We start from the raw sequence: 9,787 nt of genomic DNA, 5'->3' as shown, positions 1-9,787 counted from the left end.
CACAATACAGTGGAACTTAAATTACATTAATTAATAAATCTGGAATGTAAAGATAGTCGCAGAAATGATGACCTCAAAGCCATCCTTGATTGTCATAAAAAATCTGATTCACAAATGTCCTATTTGGAAGAAAAGCTGCCAATCTTACCCAGTCTGACCTCTAAGTGACTCCAGAACCTGATATCTAGTTGACTCTGATCTGTCCTCTTGTGCTCCATGCAGAGTCCAAATGGACTGTGTATCTGCAAGTCCTCCTTACTAACATGCAGGGATTTGTGCTAAATTTGGAAGAACTGTCATTCAGGTAGTCAAATTAGCAGGGTCATATTCACCTTGGTCCACTCAAAGTGCGGGGGGGAAGGGGGAGGAAAGACAGAAAATCTCCATTGGTTGTTGTGATACCGAGCACAAAGCATGATAGTTGTGCTTGTTTGCGTCCAACTATCTAAGCTGCATGCATTTATTAGGGTAGTATCCTTCTCAACCATGTTCAGGTGCATCATCAATGACCTTCCCTCCATCACAGATCAGGAGCCTGAATTTTCACTGATGATTGCATTATGTTCAGTTCCATTCTCAACTCCTCAGAAACTGAAGCCCTCTGTGCCATTCTCAGCAGCACCTGGACAATATTCAGGTTTGGGCTGATAAGTAGCATTCATGCTAAACAAATGCCAGTCATCTCCAACCAAATAAAATCTAACCATCCCCCTTGACAGTTAACAACTTAACCATCACTGAAGTGTCCAAAATATGGATCCCGAGAGTCACCATAAACCAGAAAACGTAGCTGGACTAGTTTTATAAGTTCTATCGCTACAAGCGCTATTCAGAGGCTGGAAATTTTGTGGCGAGTAATTCATGTCCTGACTCCACAAAGTCTTTCCTTGATCTACAAAGCATCATGCAGCAGTGCGATAGCACAGTCTCCACTCGTCTGGATGAGTGCCGATGTAGCAACATGTATGAACACAGTAGCCCATTTGATTGGCATCCAATGCTGCACTTCAAGAATTCATTTCCCCCACCCCCACCGCCGGCTCAAAGTGGCAGAGCAGCATTGTGTGATGTATACAAGCAACTCCCCGAGCTTTATTTGATAATACCTTCCAAATATGTGACCGCTACCACTGGGAGGCCAAGGGCAGCAAAACGCATAGGAACAACACCACCTGGAAGCTCCACTCCAAGTCACACAGGTAAAGTTGCCATCGTTCCTCATGACCATAGGCTGTTTTCCCCATTGAGGGGGAGAGTTGACTGTTGGTGATTTAACCTGAGGATCACCATGCCTCAGGCGATGGGCAAGGTTGAGAAGGCATTCATGTATAACCATGAGGGCCTTCATGTATAACCAAGTCACACAAGATCCTAATTCAGAACTATATTGCGTCCCTTCACTGCCACTGGATCTCATGTCTTGAACTCCCTTCTCACGAATTTCTCACAGAAATTTGGGTGTATATACACCAGATGGACTTTTCAAGGAAGGCGGTTCTACACAATCTGAAAAATGAGATGAAATGAAATGAAAATGAAAATCGCTTATTGTCACAAGTAGGCTTCAAATGAAGTTACTGTGAAAAGCCCCTAGTCGCCACATTCCGGCGCCTGTTCGGGGAGGCTGTTACGGGAATTGAACCGTGCTGCTGGCCTGCCTTGGTCTGCTTTCAAAGCCAGCGATTTAGCCCTGTGCTAAACAGCCCCTAAATGGGTCAATCTAAATGGGAATTAACGAAGGGCCAATCTAAATGGGAACAAAGTCAACACAAATTAACTTGCCAGCAGTGCCCACAAGCCATGAAATCATTGATAGAGGTACAATGGCGCCAATGAGATGCTCCACCCGAAATTCAGTTCCACTGTCAGCAAAATTAACTGTACAATCGGTGTAATTAAAGGCAATGTTGATTTGATATCCAACGCAAGTTTAGATGTTGCTTTTGGTGGAGAGCAATATTAGATGTGGCGATATGTTTCATTTATTCATTGGATATGCAGCCAGTGTATTATGTTAACATTGTTCTGTGTAAATCAATAGGATCTGAATATCGCGCAAGAGGAATACACAGGCACTAGGTGCAACATATCATCCTATTGGCGAAGCACCGCAGAAGAATGTGTTGTTCATATTAATTCCTAACATTGTCCATAACAGGATCGCTGTCCATAACACGATCGCTATATTTAGTAACTGAACACTAACAGCTGTACTCACTGAAACAGCTCCCTGTTTTTGCTGCTCATTAAGAGATGTCGCAAACCAGGAACACAATAGCCTGTGAATTTATTTCTGTCCAGGTAGAGTATTGTCAAATACGAAGATAAAAGCAAATTACTGCGGATCCTGGAATCTGAAACAAAAACAGAAAATGCTGGAAAATCTGGTCTGACAGCATCTGTAGAAAGAAAAAAGATTAGTTCACACTGAATGCCGACCTCAATGCAAGCAGGTGTCAGATTGCTGTCCTGCAAACTGATGGTAAATATTTCAATTCAGAATTTAGTCAAAAAAGTAGTAATGTTTTCCATCAGGAAGAAAATAATGAATACATAGATATAAAAAGGACTTGGGCCCTTCCGCTGCTTTTGTCATTCAACTTGACAAGGAATAATCTACCTTGGCTCCATCAACATGTGTTCATTCCTTAACCTGGGTGATAGCCTATCTCTATCTTTTTTATATAATCTTTATTGTCACAAGTAGGCTTACATTAACACTGCAATGAAGTTACTGTGAAACGCCCCTAGTCGCCACATTCCGGCGCCTGTTTGGGTGCACTGAGGGAGAATTCAATGTCCAATTCACCTAATCTAGAATGTACCAATCTCTATTTTAAATAGCCAATTGACCCCTAGTCTCAACAGCTTTTGTGGTTGACAATTCCCATATTTGCAATACTCTGGTGTGAAGACGTGTTTTCTGAAATCGCCACTGAATGAATGGATGACCTTTATCTTTACAATTATGTTATATACCAAAGGGACCCTGTGTAAAGAGCATAGGTTTTGGACAAATGACATAAGCGAAAGATGAGACGAGGAGTTTTTAAAATATATTTTATACAGCAAGTTGTTATGATCGAGGATTAACAGGCTGAAAGACTGTTGGAAGCAAATTCAATCTCAACTTTCAAGAGAATTGGGTAAACACCTGAAGGACAAACACTTGGGGAGAGGTGGGGAGACGGTCAAATTGAATAGGCACTCAAAAGAGCCAGTACCGTCTCAATTGGCCGAATGACCTCATTATGTGCAGCTTAATTCTATGACTTGATGAATAAAAATGTTGGTTTAAGGTAAAACATGGAACCAGACACACACTAAAAAGCAACTTTCCGACCAGTTTTATTCCACTAAAGTCAATGATGAATATAATCGGTGAGGTGGGAAACCAATGGTTGATTATAATCTACCATTACCCCAGGGCTAAAATTATTCCAGGCAGCACGGTAGCACAGTAGTTAGCACAGTTGCTTCACAACTCCAGGATCCCAGGTTCGATTCCCAGCTTGGGTCACTGTCTGTACAGAGTCTGCACGTTCTCCCCGTGTGGCGTAGGTTTCCTCCGGGTGCTCCGGTTTCCTCCCACAGTCCAAAGGTATGCAGGTTAGGTGGATTGTCCATGCTAAATTGCCCTTAATTGTCCAAAAAGGTTGGGTGGTGTTACTGTGTTGCGGGGATGGGGTGGCGGTGTGGGCTTAAGTGGGGTGCTCTTTCCAAGGGTTGGTGCAGACTCGATGGGCCGAATGGCCTCTTTCTGCACTGTAAATTCTATGATTACATAAATTCCTGTCATTCTGATCTAGTTTCACAAGCTGTGCATTCAAGTACAAAGCATCATGGGTTATACATTTCTCTTCAACAGCAGTGCAAAATGAGCTCAATTTCCACACTTCTGAACTGTAACACAAATTTTGAGGTACCGTATGTGGTACATATATGTCTGTTGGAAGTCTTGTTCAAAAATATTTATTGCCATCCCTCTACCCAGTTTGAATAATGATTGTGAGGCATGAGCGGCAGCATCACTGAGTCAAGGCAGAGTCAGCCTACAGGTCAATATACAGCATTCACATACAGGGTAAAAAGTTCCCAGATTAACTTTGTTGTCAGGCATATATTGTTCGGCATATATTGCTGGGATTAAATTAGGTCTGCTGCAACACAATATTGGTGATGTTAATTGTGTCGCCCGTTTGGTACTCCACCTGACAGCCAGTTCCACTCCCAAAGTGACTGAGCATCTTGTAGATTTATGAAGGCGATTCATGATCTATTGGAAGTTTGCTTAGAGTTTGCTGTGTGCGAGTGGAATTATATCCAAGATTTAATAGACTGCTGAGAACTATTGTAATATGTGACATGCAAACCATGTTCCTAAACTGTGGGCTCAAATCAGTGTCTTTTTAATGAATTTGCATGAAATCCCGCTAGTCTGTCAATTATCTGTAATTTCTTGTTTATAAAGGGAAAACTTTGCATTTGTACCAACTTCCACAGATGAAATTAGTGAACAGCATTGCTACGGTGCTGAGTCTGTGACTCCTTGCTCTATGTGAGGAATTGGCCTTACAGTGGGCGAGAGCCGTGAACTCTGTCAGTATTGACCGCATGTGTAGAGCTTGGCACAAAGCCAGATGAGAACCGTTAACTTAATGAAATATGACTGGAGATTGAATAAAGCTCCTTTTCTGCAATGTCCATATGGGAATCAATGCGCAAGTTGGTGGGGTCAGCTAACTCCGAATACGTTAGGAACTGATGATCGATACTTCCTGAAATGCTGAAATGTGTGTTGTGTTTGTTGGAGGGGGCGTGGTCATACACCAGTTGAGTTAATGTAACTCAGGTTCACCAATGGGCCATCACCTATTTTGCATCCCACTGAAGATCGAACAGATTGGAACTATAGCCCAATCTGAAGAAGGAGACATTATCTATATTGGAAAGTATAAAATCCCAAGGGGATTTGACTGGGTGGCTACCAAGAAGATAATTGGCTCGGCATTTACTCAATTCAACAAGGGTCACAATATTTCATTCTTGACTCAGTAATTGCATCGTCAGATGTCCTTCGATTCCAAGATTGACCTCTATTCAGGTTAATGTTTTTCTGCCATGGTCCTCTATGTGACTGACTTGGCTCTCCTCGATCCGCAGATACTTGAAGAACATATTAGTTTATTTTTGATGTATTTCTCTGCTGCTGTTCTGCCTCAGCAGGAAGACATTGAGACCTAAAGCTTCAGGCAGATTGATGGACAATTTGTATTATTCTGAACAATTGGCATCAAGCTCCTGCCATTTATTGATCTCAATGCTGCCGAGCTTCAAAGAGAGAACTTCAGAGTTACTTTGAAGCATATCCTTCACCTCACCTGGGACATTGATTATTTGAGATTTCAGATAAGGACCTGGACAGTTTCCAACCATGTGCACAAGTTGCTTCATCCATTGAAGTTGATTTTATCGGATGGAGGTTGTCTGAATTCGTGTCCAGTTTACCGTTTGACCATCTGGTTTGACCATCTGATATCCTGGAGGTTTTGAATTTTAGTCTCAAGAACATCGACATCCGAGCTTTCAGCTGACTTGGCCTAAAATTCCCTTATCTATCACTGCCTCTCCCTTTAAGATGACCATTTAAAACTTTGTCTTTGACCAAGCTTTTGTCGTAATAACTCTTTCCATGGGGCAGAGCCAACATTTTAACACCATTTTCCATTGATAACGTTCACGGGAAGAACCTTGGGATAGTTTAAAGGCACTATACACGCAAGTTGTTCTTGTGAAGAATAATTCCAGTTATGAGATAAATCTAATTCATGGTTGAATGTGAGCTACAGTAAAGTCCATATCCAGCACATTAAATAAACAATTTCTGCTGCTTCCATGTTGTTTTTTGCTGGTTTGATTTTGCCATTTTTTTATTCCTTCATGTTACATTGGGACGGTTGGACACATCCTTTGTTTATTTACTATAAACATTCTAACAAGAGACAGCACGGTGGCACCGTGGTTAGCACTGCAGCCTCACAGCGCCAGGGACCTGCGTTCAATTCCGGCCTTGGGGAACTGTCTGTGTGGAGTTTGCAAATTTCTTCCTGTGTCTGCGTGGGTTTCCTCTGGGCTCTCCGGTTTCATCCCACAGTCCAAAGATGTGCAGCTTAGATGGATAATCCATTCTAAATTACCCCCAAGTCCCCAAAGGTTAGGTAGAGTTACTGGATAGGGCAGGGGAGTGGGCCTAGATAGGGTGCTCTTTCAAAGTGTCCGTGCAGCCTCGATGGGCCAAATGGCCTCCTGCAGTGTGGGAATTTGATAGTTTGGAATTTGTATAATTAAACCTACTCTTATTCCCTCCTCACTTACAAATGTCCAGCTTTTGCACATCCTGCTCCCTGCTTCACTCCACTGGTTTAAAACCTGTTATATTTCTATCTTTCTTCAATTCAGATGCAACCCCATGGGTCTGAATTCTTCATTCTGTTTGTCTCCCCAGATTTTGCTGACCTTCTGAGAATTTCCAGCATTTCTTTCCCTTCCAGTATTCACGTTGTTTTACTTTTCAATCTGACAGGGTGGTACAATCAAATTCCACAGGAGCTTAAAGAGAATTTATTTACAGGGCGGTGGAGGAAGTTGGACTGTGGAATAAAACTGACAGCTCTTTCCACGAGACAGCACAGATTTCAAAGAGTCAATCGTTCTCCAGATCATTTAAATGTTGATAACCTTCACGGGAAGAACCTTGGGGCAGTTTAAAGGCACTATACACGCAAGTTGTTCTTGTGAAGAATAATTCCAGTTATGATATAAATCTAATTCATGGTTGAATGTGAGCTACAGTAAATTCCATATCCAGCACATTAAATAACCAATTTCTGTTTGAAACTGAACAAACGATAAAAATGAGTTTTCACCGAATGCAGCAAACATAGCTTGAAACTGTTTTTGAATAACTGGCAAATGTTTTGCAACAAAACATGTTGTGCGTTAACTCGATTGGATCATATTTATCTGTAAAATGACAACAGCAGTGTATCAGGATCCTACCCGCTGTGTACGGGGTTTCACACTGTATCATGATCCTAATAGGTTTAATAAATAAGTTGCCTTTAACTGATGGTTGCAGCTACAGTATTCAGACAGCTGGTCAAGTTTCTGCTTAATGGTAACTCCCCATAATAATAATGGTCAATGACTCAGAAATGTTGTTGTTCTTGAATGTTAAGGGAAAGTATTTTGACTCTTTCTTCTTAAAGATGGTCTTCTATTTGTGTACAGTAAGAAGTTTTACAACACCAGGTTAAAGTCCAACAGGTTTGTTTCGATGTCACTAGTTTTCGGAGCGCTGCTCCTTCCTCAGGTGAATGACATTCTATTTGTGTGGCATGAATGTTAGTTGTCATTTATCAGTTCAAGTCAACCTCCCCTTGAACTGATGAGAAAAGAGGACGTGGCAGGGAGACACTTTTTGCTCATTAGCAGGTTCATCAAAGGTAACGTTGCAGGGGATTTTCCAGAGTGTTTGTGTTACTGTCCCCAAGGAAGGCACTGAAATGTTTGGTCTTCCCACTGATGCTGGGGCGTGCAATTCAAAACGTTATTGATGGAGTTTCCCTTGTATTCTTATGAGCCACCGGAATGAAACATCAAATGATGACCATCAAACCACTGTGTAAAAATCTATCTGGTTAGTTCATGTCCTTTAGGGAAGGAAATCTGTCATCCTGCAGGTGTCTCCAGATCCACAGCAATGTGGTTGACTGAAATGGCCAAGCGAACCAGTCAGTTCAAGGGTCACTCAGGGATGGACAATAAATCCTGCACCAGCCAGAGAGTCATCAAGACTGAATTTTAAAAAGTGACAGAAAGACTTCGTTTTTTAAAAATGCAACAGTCTCCCTTGAAATAAAATCAATATTCAGGGTCCTTCCGAACCGCTTACTGTACCTGTGTGTTAACTGGGTGTGAATCACGCCTCGGGACACCAGATCCCTCTGCACTGCAGCACGCGGCAGCCTCTCGGCCCACGTCACTCCGATTCTGCTTCGCGCGCCTCGGCCGTTGAACCGCTCGGGCGCGCGGCGGACGGCGCCAGAGAGAAGTCGCAGCCCTGCACTGCGCATGTGCACAATTTCACCAGCCCCTCAGGTGGAAGAGGAGCGCCTGCTCCCAGTGCGCACGCGCCGGGCTGAATTCTGAGCGCGCGCGGATTCAGTTTGGAATGTTCTGGTGCGTCCTCGACGGTGAGAAATAATTTAAATGTTGACCATTATAATCGTGACAGAGAAACAGTTTGTAACCCGGGGGAGATGGAGCCGGTCAAGACAGTGAGGGAAACACTGCAGCAACATATAACAGATTGTAACCCGGGGGAGATGGAGCCGGTCAAGACAGTGAGGGAAACACTGCAGCAATATATAACAGATTGTAACCCGGGGGAGATGGAGCCTGTGGGATCGGACAGTGAGCAGACGCGCATTTAGACGCAGATTTTACTGCGACGTTAGCATTGAATTGATTTCATGAAAGCTGATCGTTTTAAACAAGTTCTGCTCCATTTGAGTATCTGAACATCGCACAAGGTTTATCTGAAGTACAAGAGGAAATGGAGATTTCGAAACATTTTCCAGGAACAGGCCTGAGAATCGAAAAGGTTTGGATGTTTGTGTTTTACTTAAGTTCTCAGAATCTGTCAATCAGAAAGTCAAAGAACACTGCAAAAGGAATGAATGTTGTTTGAATTTGCCCAAATCTGTCAATTATTCTGCCTGGATTCAAGTTACAATTCATATAATTTCTCACACTTTTTGTAAATGTGCAGATTTTATGTTATTTCACCTTCTCCAGCTGCTGACCCTAACAACTGTGAAGTCTTCAATCTGACAGCATTCGGGTGAACTGGAAACCCGTCCACACCTGGTACAAACACAATCCTGTTTAAATCTCGAATCAACCACTTGTTGAGCAGTCGGGCGCTTGACCCACACACAAATAAACTGGTTGGAACAGGAAGGCTGTATATGTACATTGCATTGGCTAATGAGAAGGACTGCACTGTATCTGTCGCTCGCACACAGAAAAACAACATTCTGAACAAGTGTTATCTTGTCCTGCCAGGTGGGTGGCGGAGAACCACTGGAATTCCTGACTGAGGTGGAGACTCTGAAATGGTGCCAAAGAGCACCCAACACTGAGTGTTTATTAATTTAGCAATAAGATTATTTTATCTTCTGGAAGGGATTTGTGTTTGAATTCCAGAATCCTGGGCACATCGGTTCAGCTTCTGGATAGGTGATAAATCAACAATTTCAGTATCTTTGTCATTAAAATCTTGAAATATAACACCTATTATTCAGAGCTTTTAACCAACTGAATAAAAACCATTGTTCCTTTTGAGCTTTGCCGTTTAACTTGACTAAACAGAGGACGGTGCATTTGGTGTGCTTTTACTAAACTATATTTTTCAAAGTTTCCTCTCCCTAACCCATTATCTGATCTTCATAGCCCTGGAATTCTGTGAACTTCACAAAAGATACCATTCAGCCTTAATTGAAAAAGATCCGTGATGGCCAGTTAAAGGGGATGTTTAAAACTTCCTGCACTGAAGTCACCACTGCTACCTCACGGCGCCAAGGACCCAGGTTTGGTCCGGGCCCTGGGTCCCTTTCCGTGTAGAGTTTGCACATTCTCCCTGTGTCTGTGTGGGTCTCACCCCCACAACCCAAAGATGTGCAAGATAGGTGGATTGGCTGTGCTAAAATGCCCCTTAATTGGA

General features: G+C 42.6%; 1 long non-coding RNA gene across 1 annotated transcript; it reads left to right on the top strand.

Moving 5' to 3' along the window:
• The first annotated feature begins 8,180 nt into the window (after nucleotides 1-8,180).
• Nucleotides 8,181-9,408, top strand: LOC140410204 (uncharacterized). The gene is made up of 2 exons (XR_011940557.1): nucleotides 8,181-8,665; nucleotides 8,860-9,408. It is a non-coding gene; the product is annotated as an uncharacterized lncRNA (long non-coding RNA).
• The last annotated feature ends 379 nt before the right edge of the window (nucleotides 9,409-9,787 follow it).

This window comes from Scyliorhinus torazame, chromosome 4 (genome assembly GCF_047496885.1).
Source record: "Scyliorhinus torazame isolate Kashiwa2021f chromosome 4, sScyTor2.1, whole genome shotgun sequence".
Taxonomy (NCBI): Eukaryota; Metazoa; Chordata; class Chondrichthyes; order Carcharhiniformes; family Scyliorhinidae; genus Scyliorhinus; species Scyliorhinus torazame.
The sequence above is the reverse complement of the archived record's forward strand: the minus strand, read 5'-3'. Positions and strand labels throughout refer to the sequence as shown.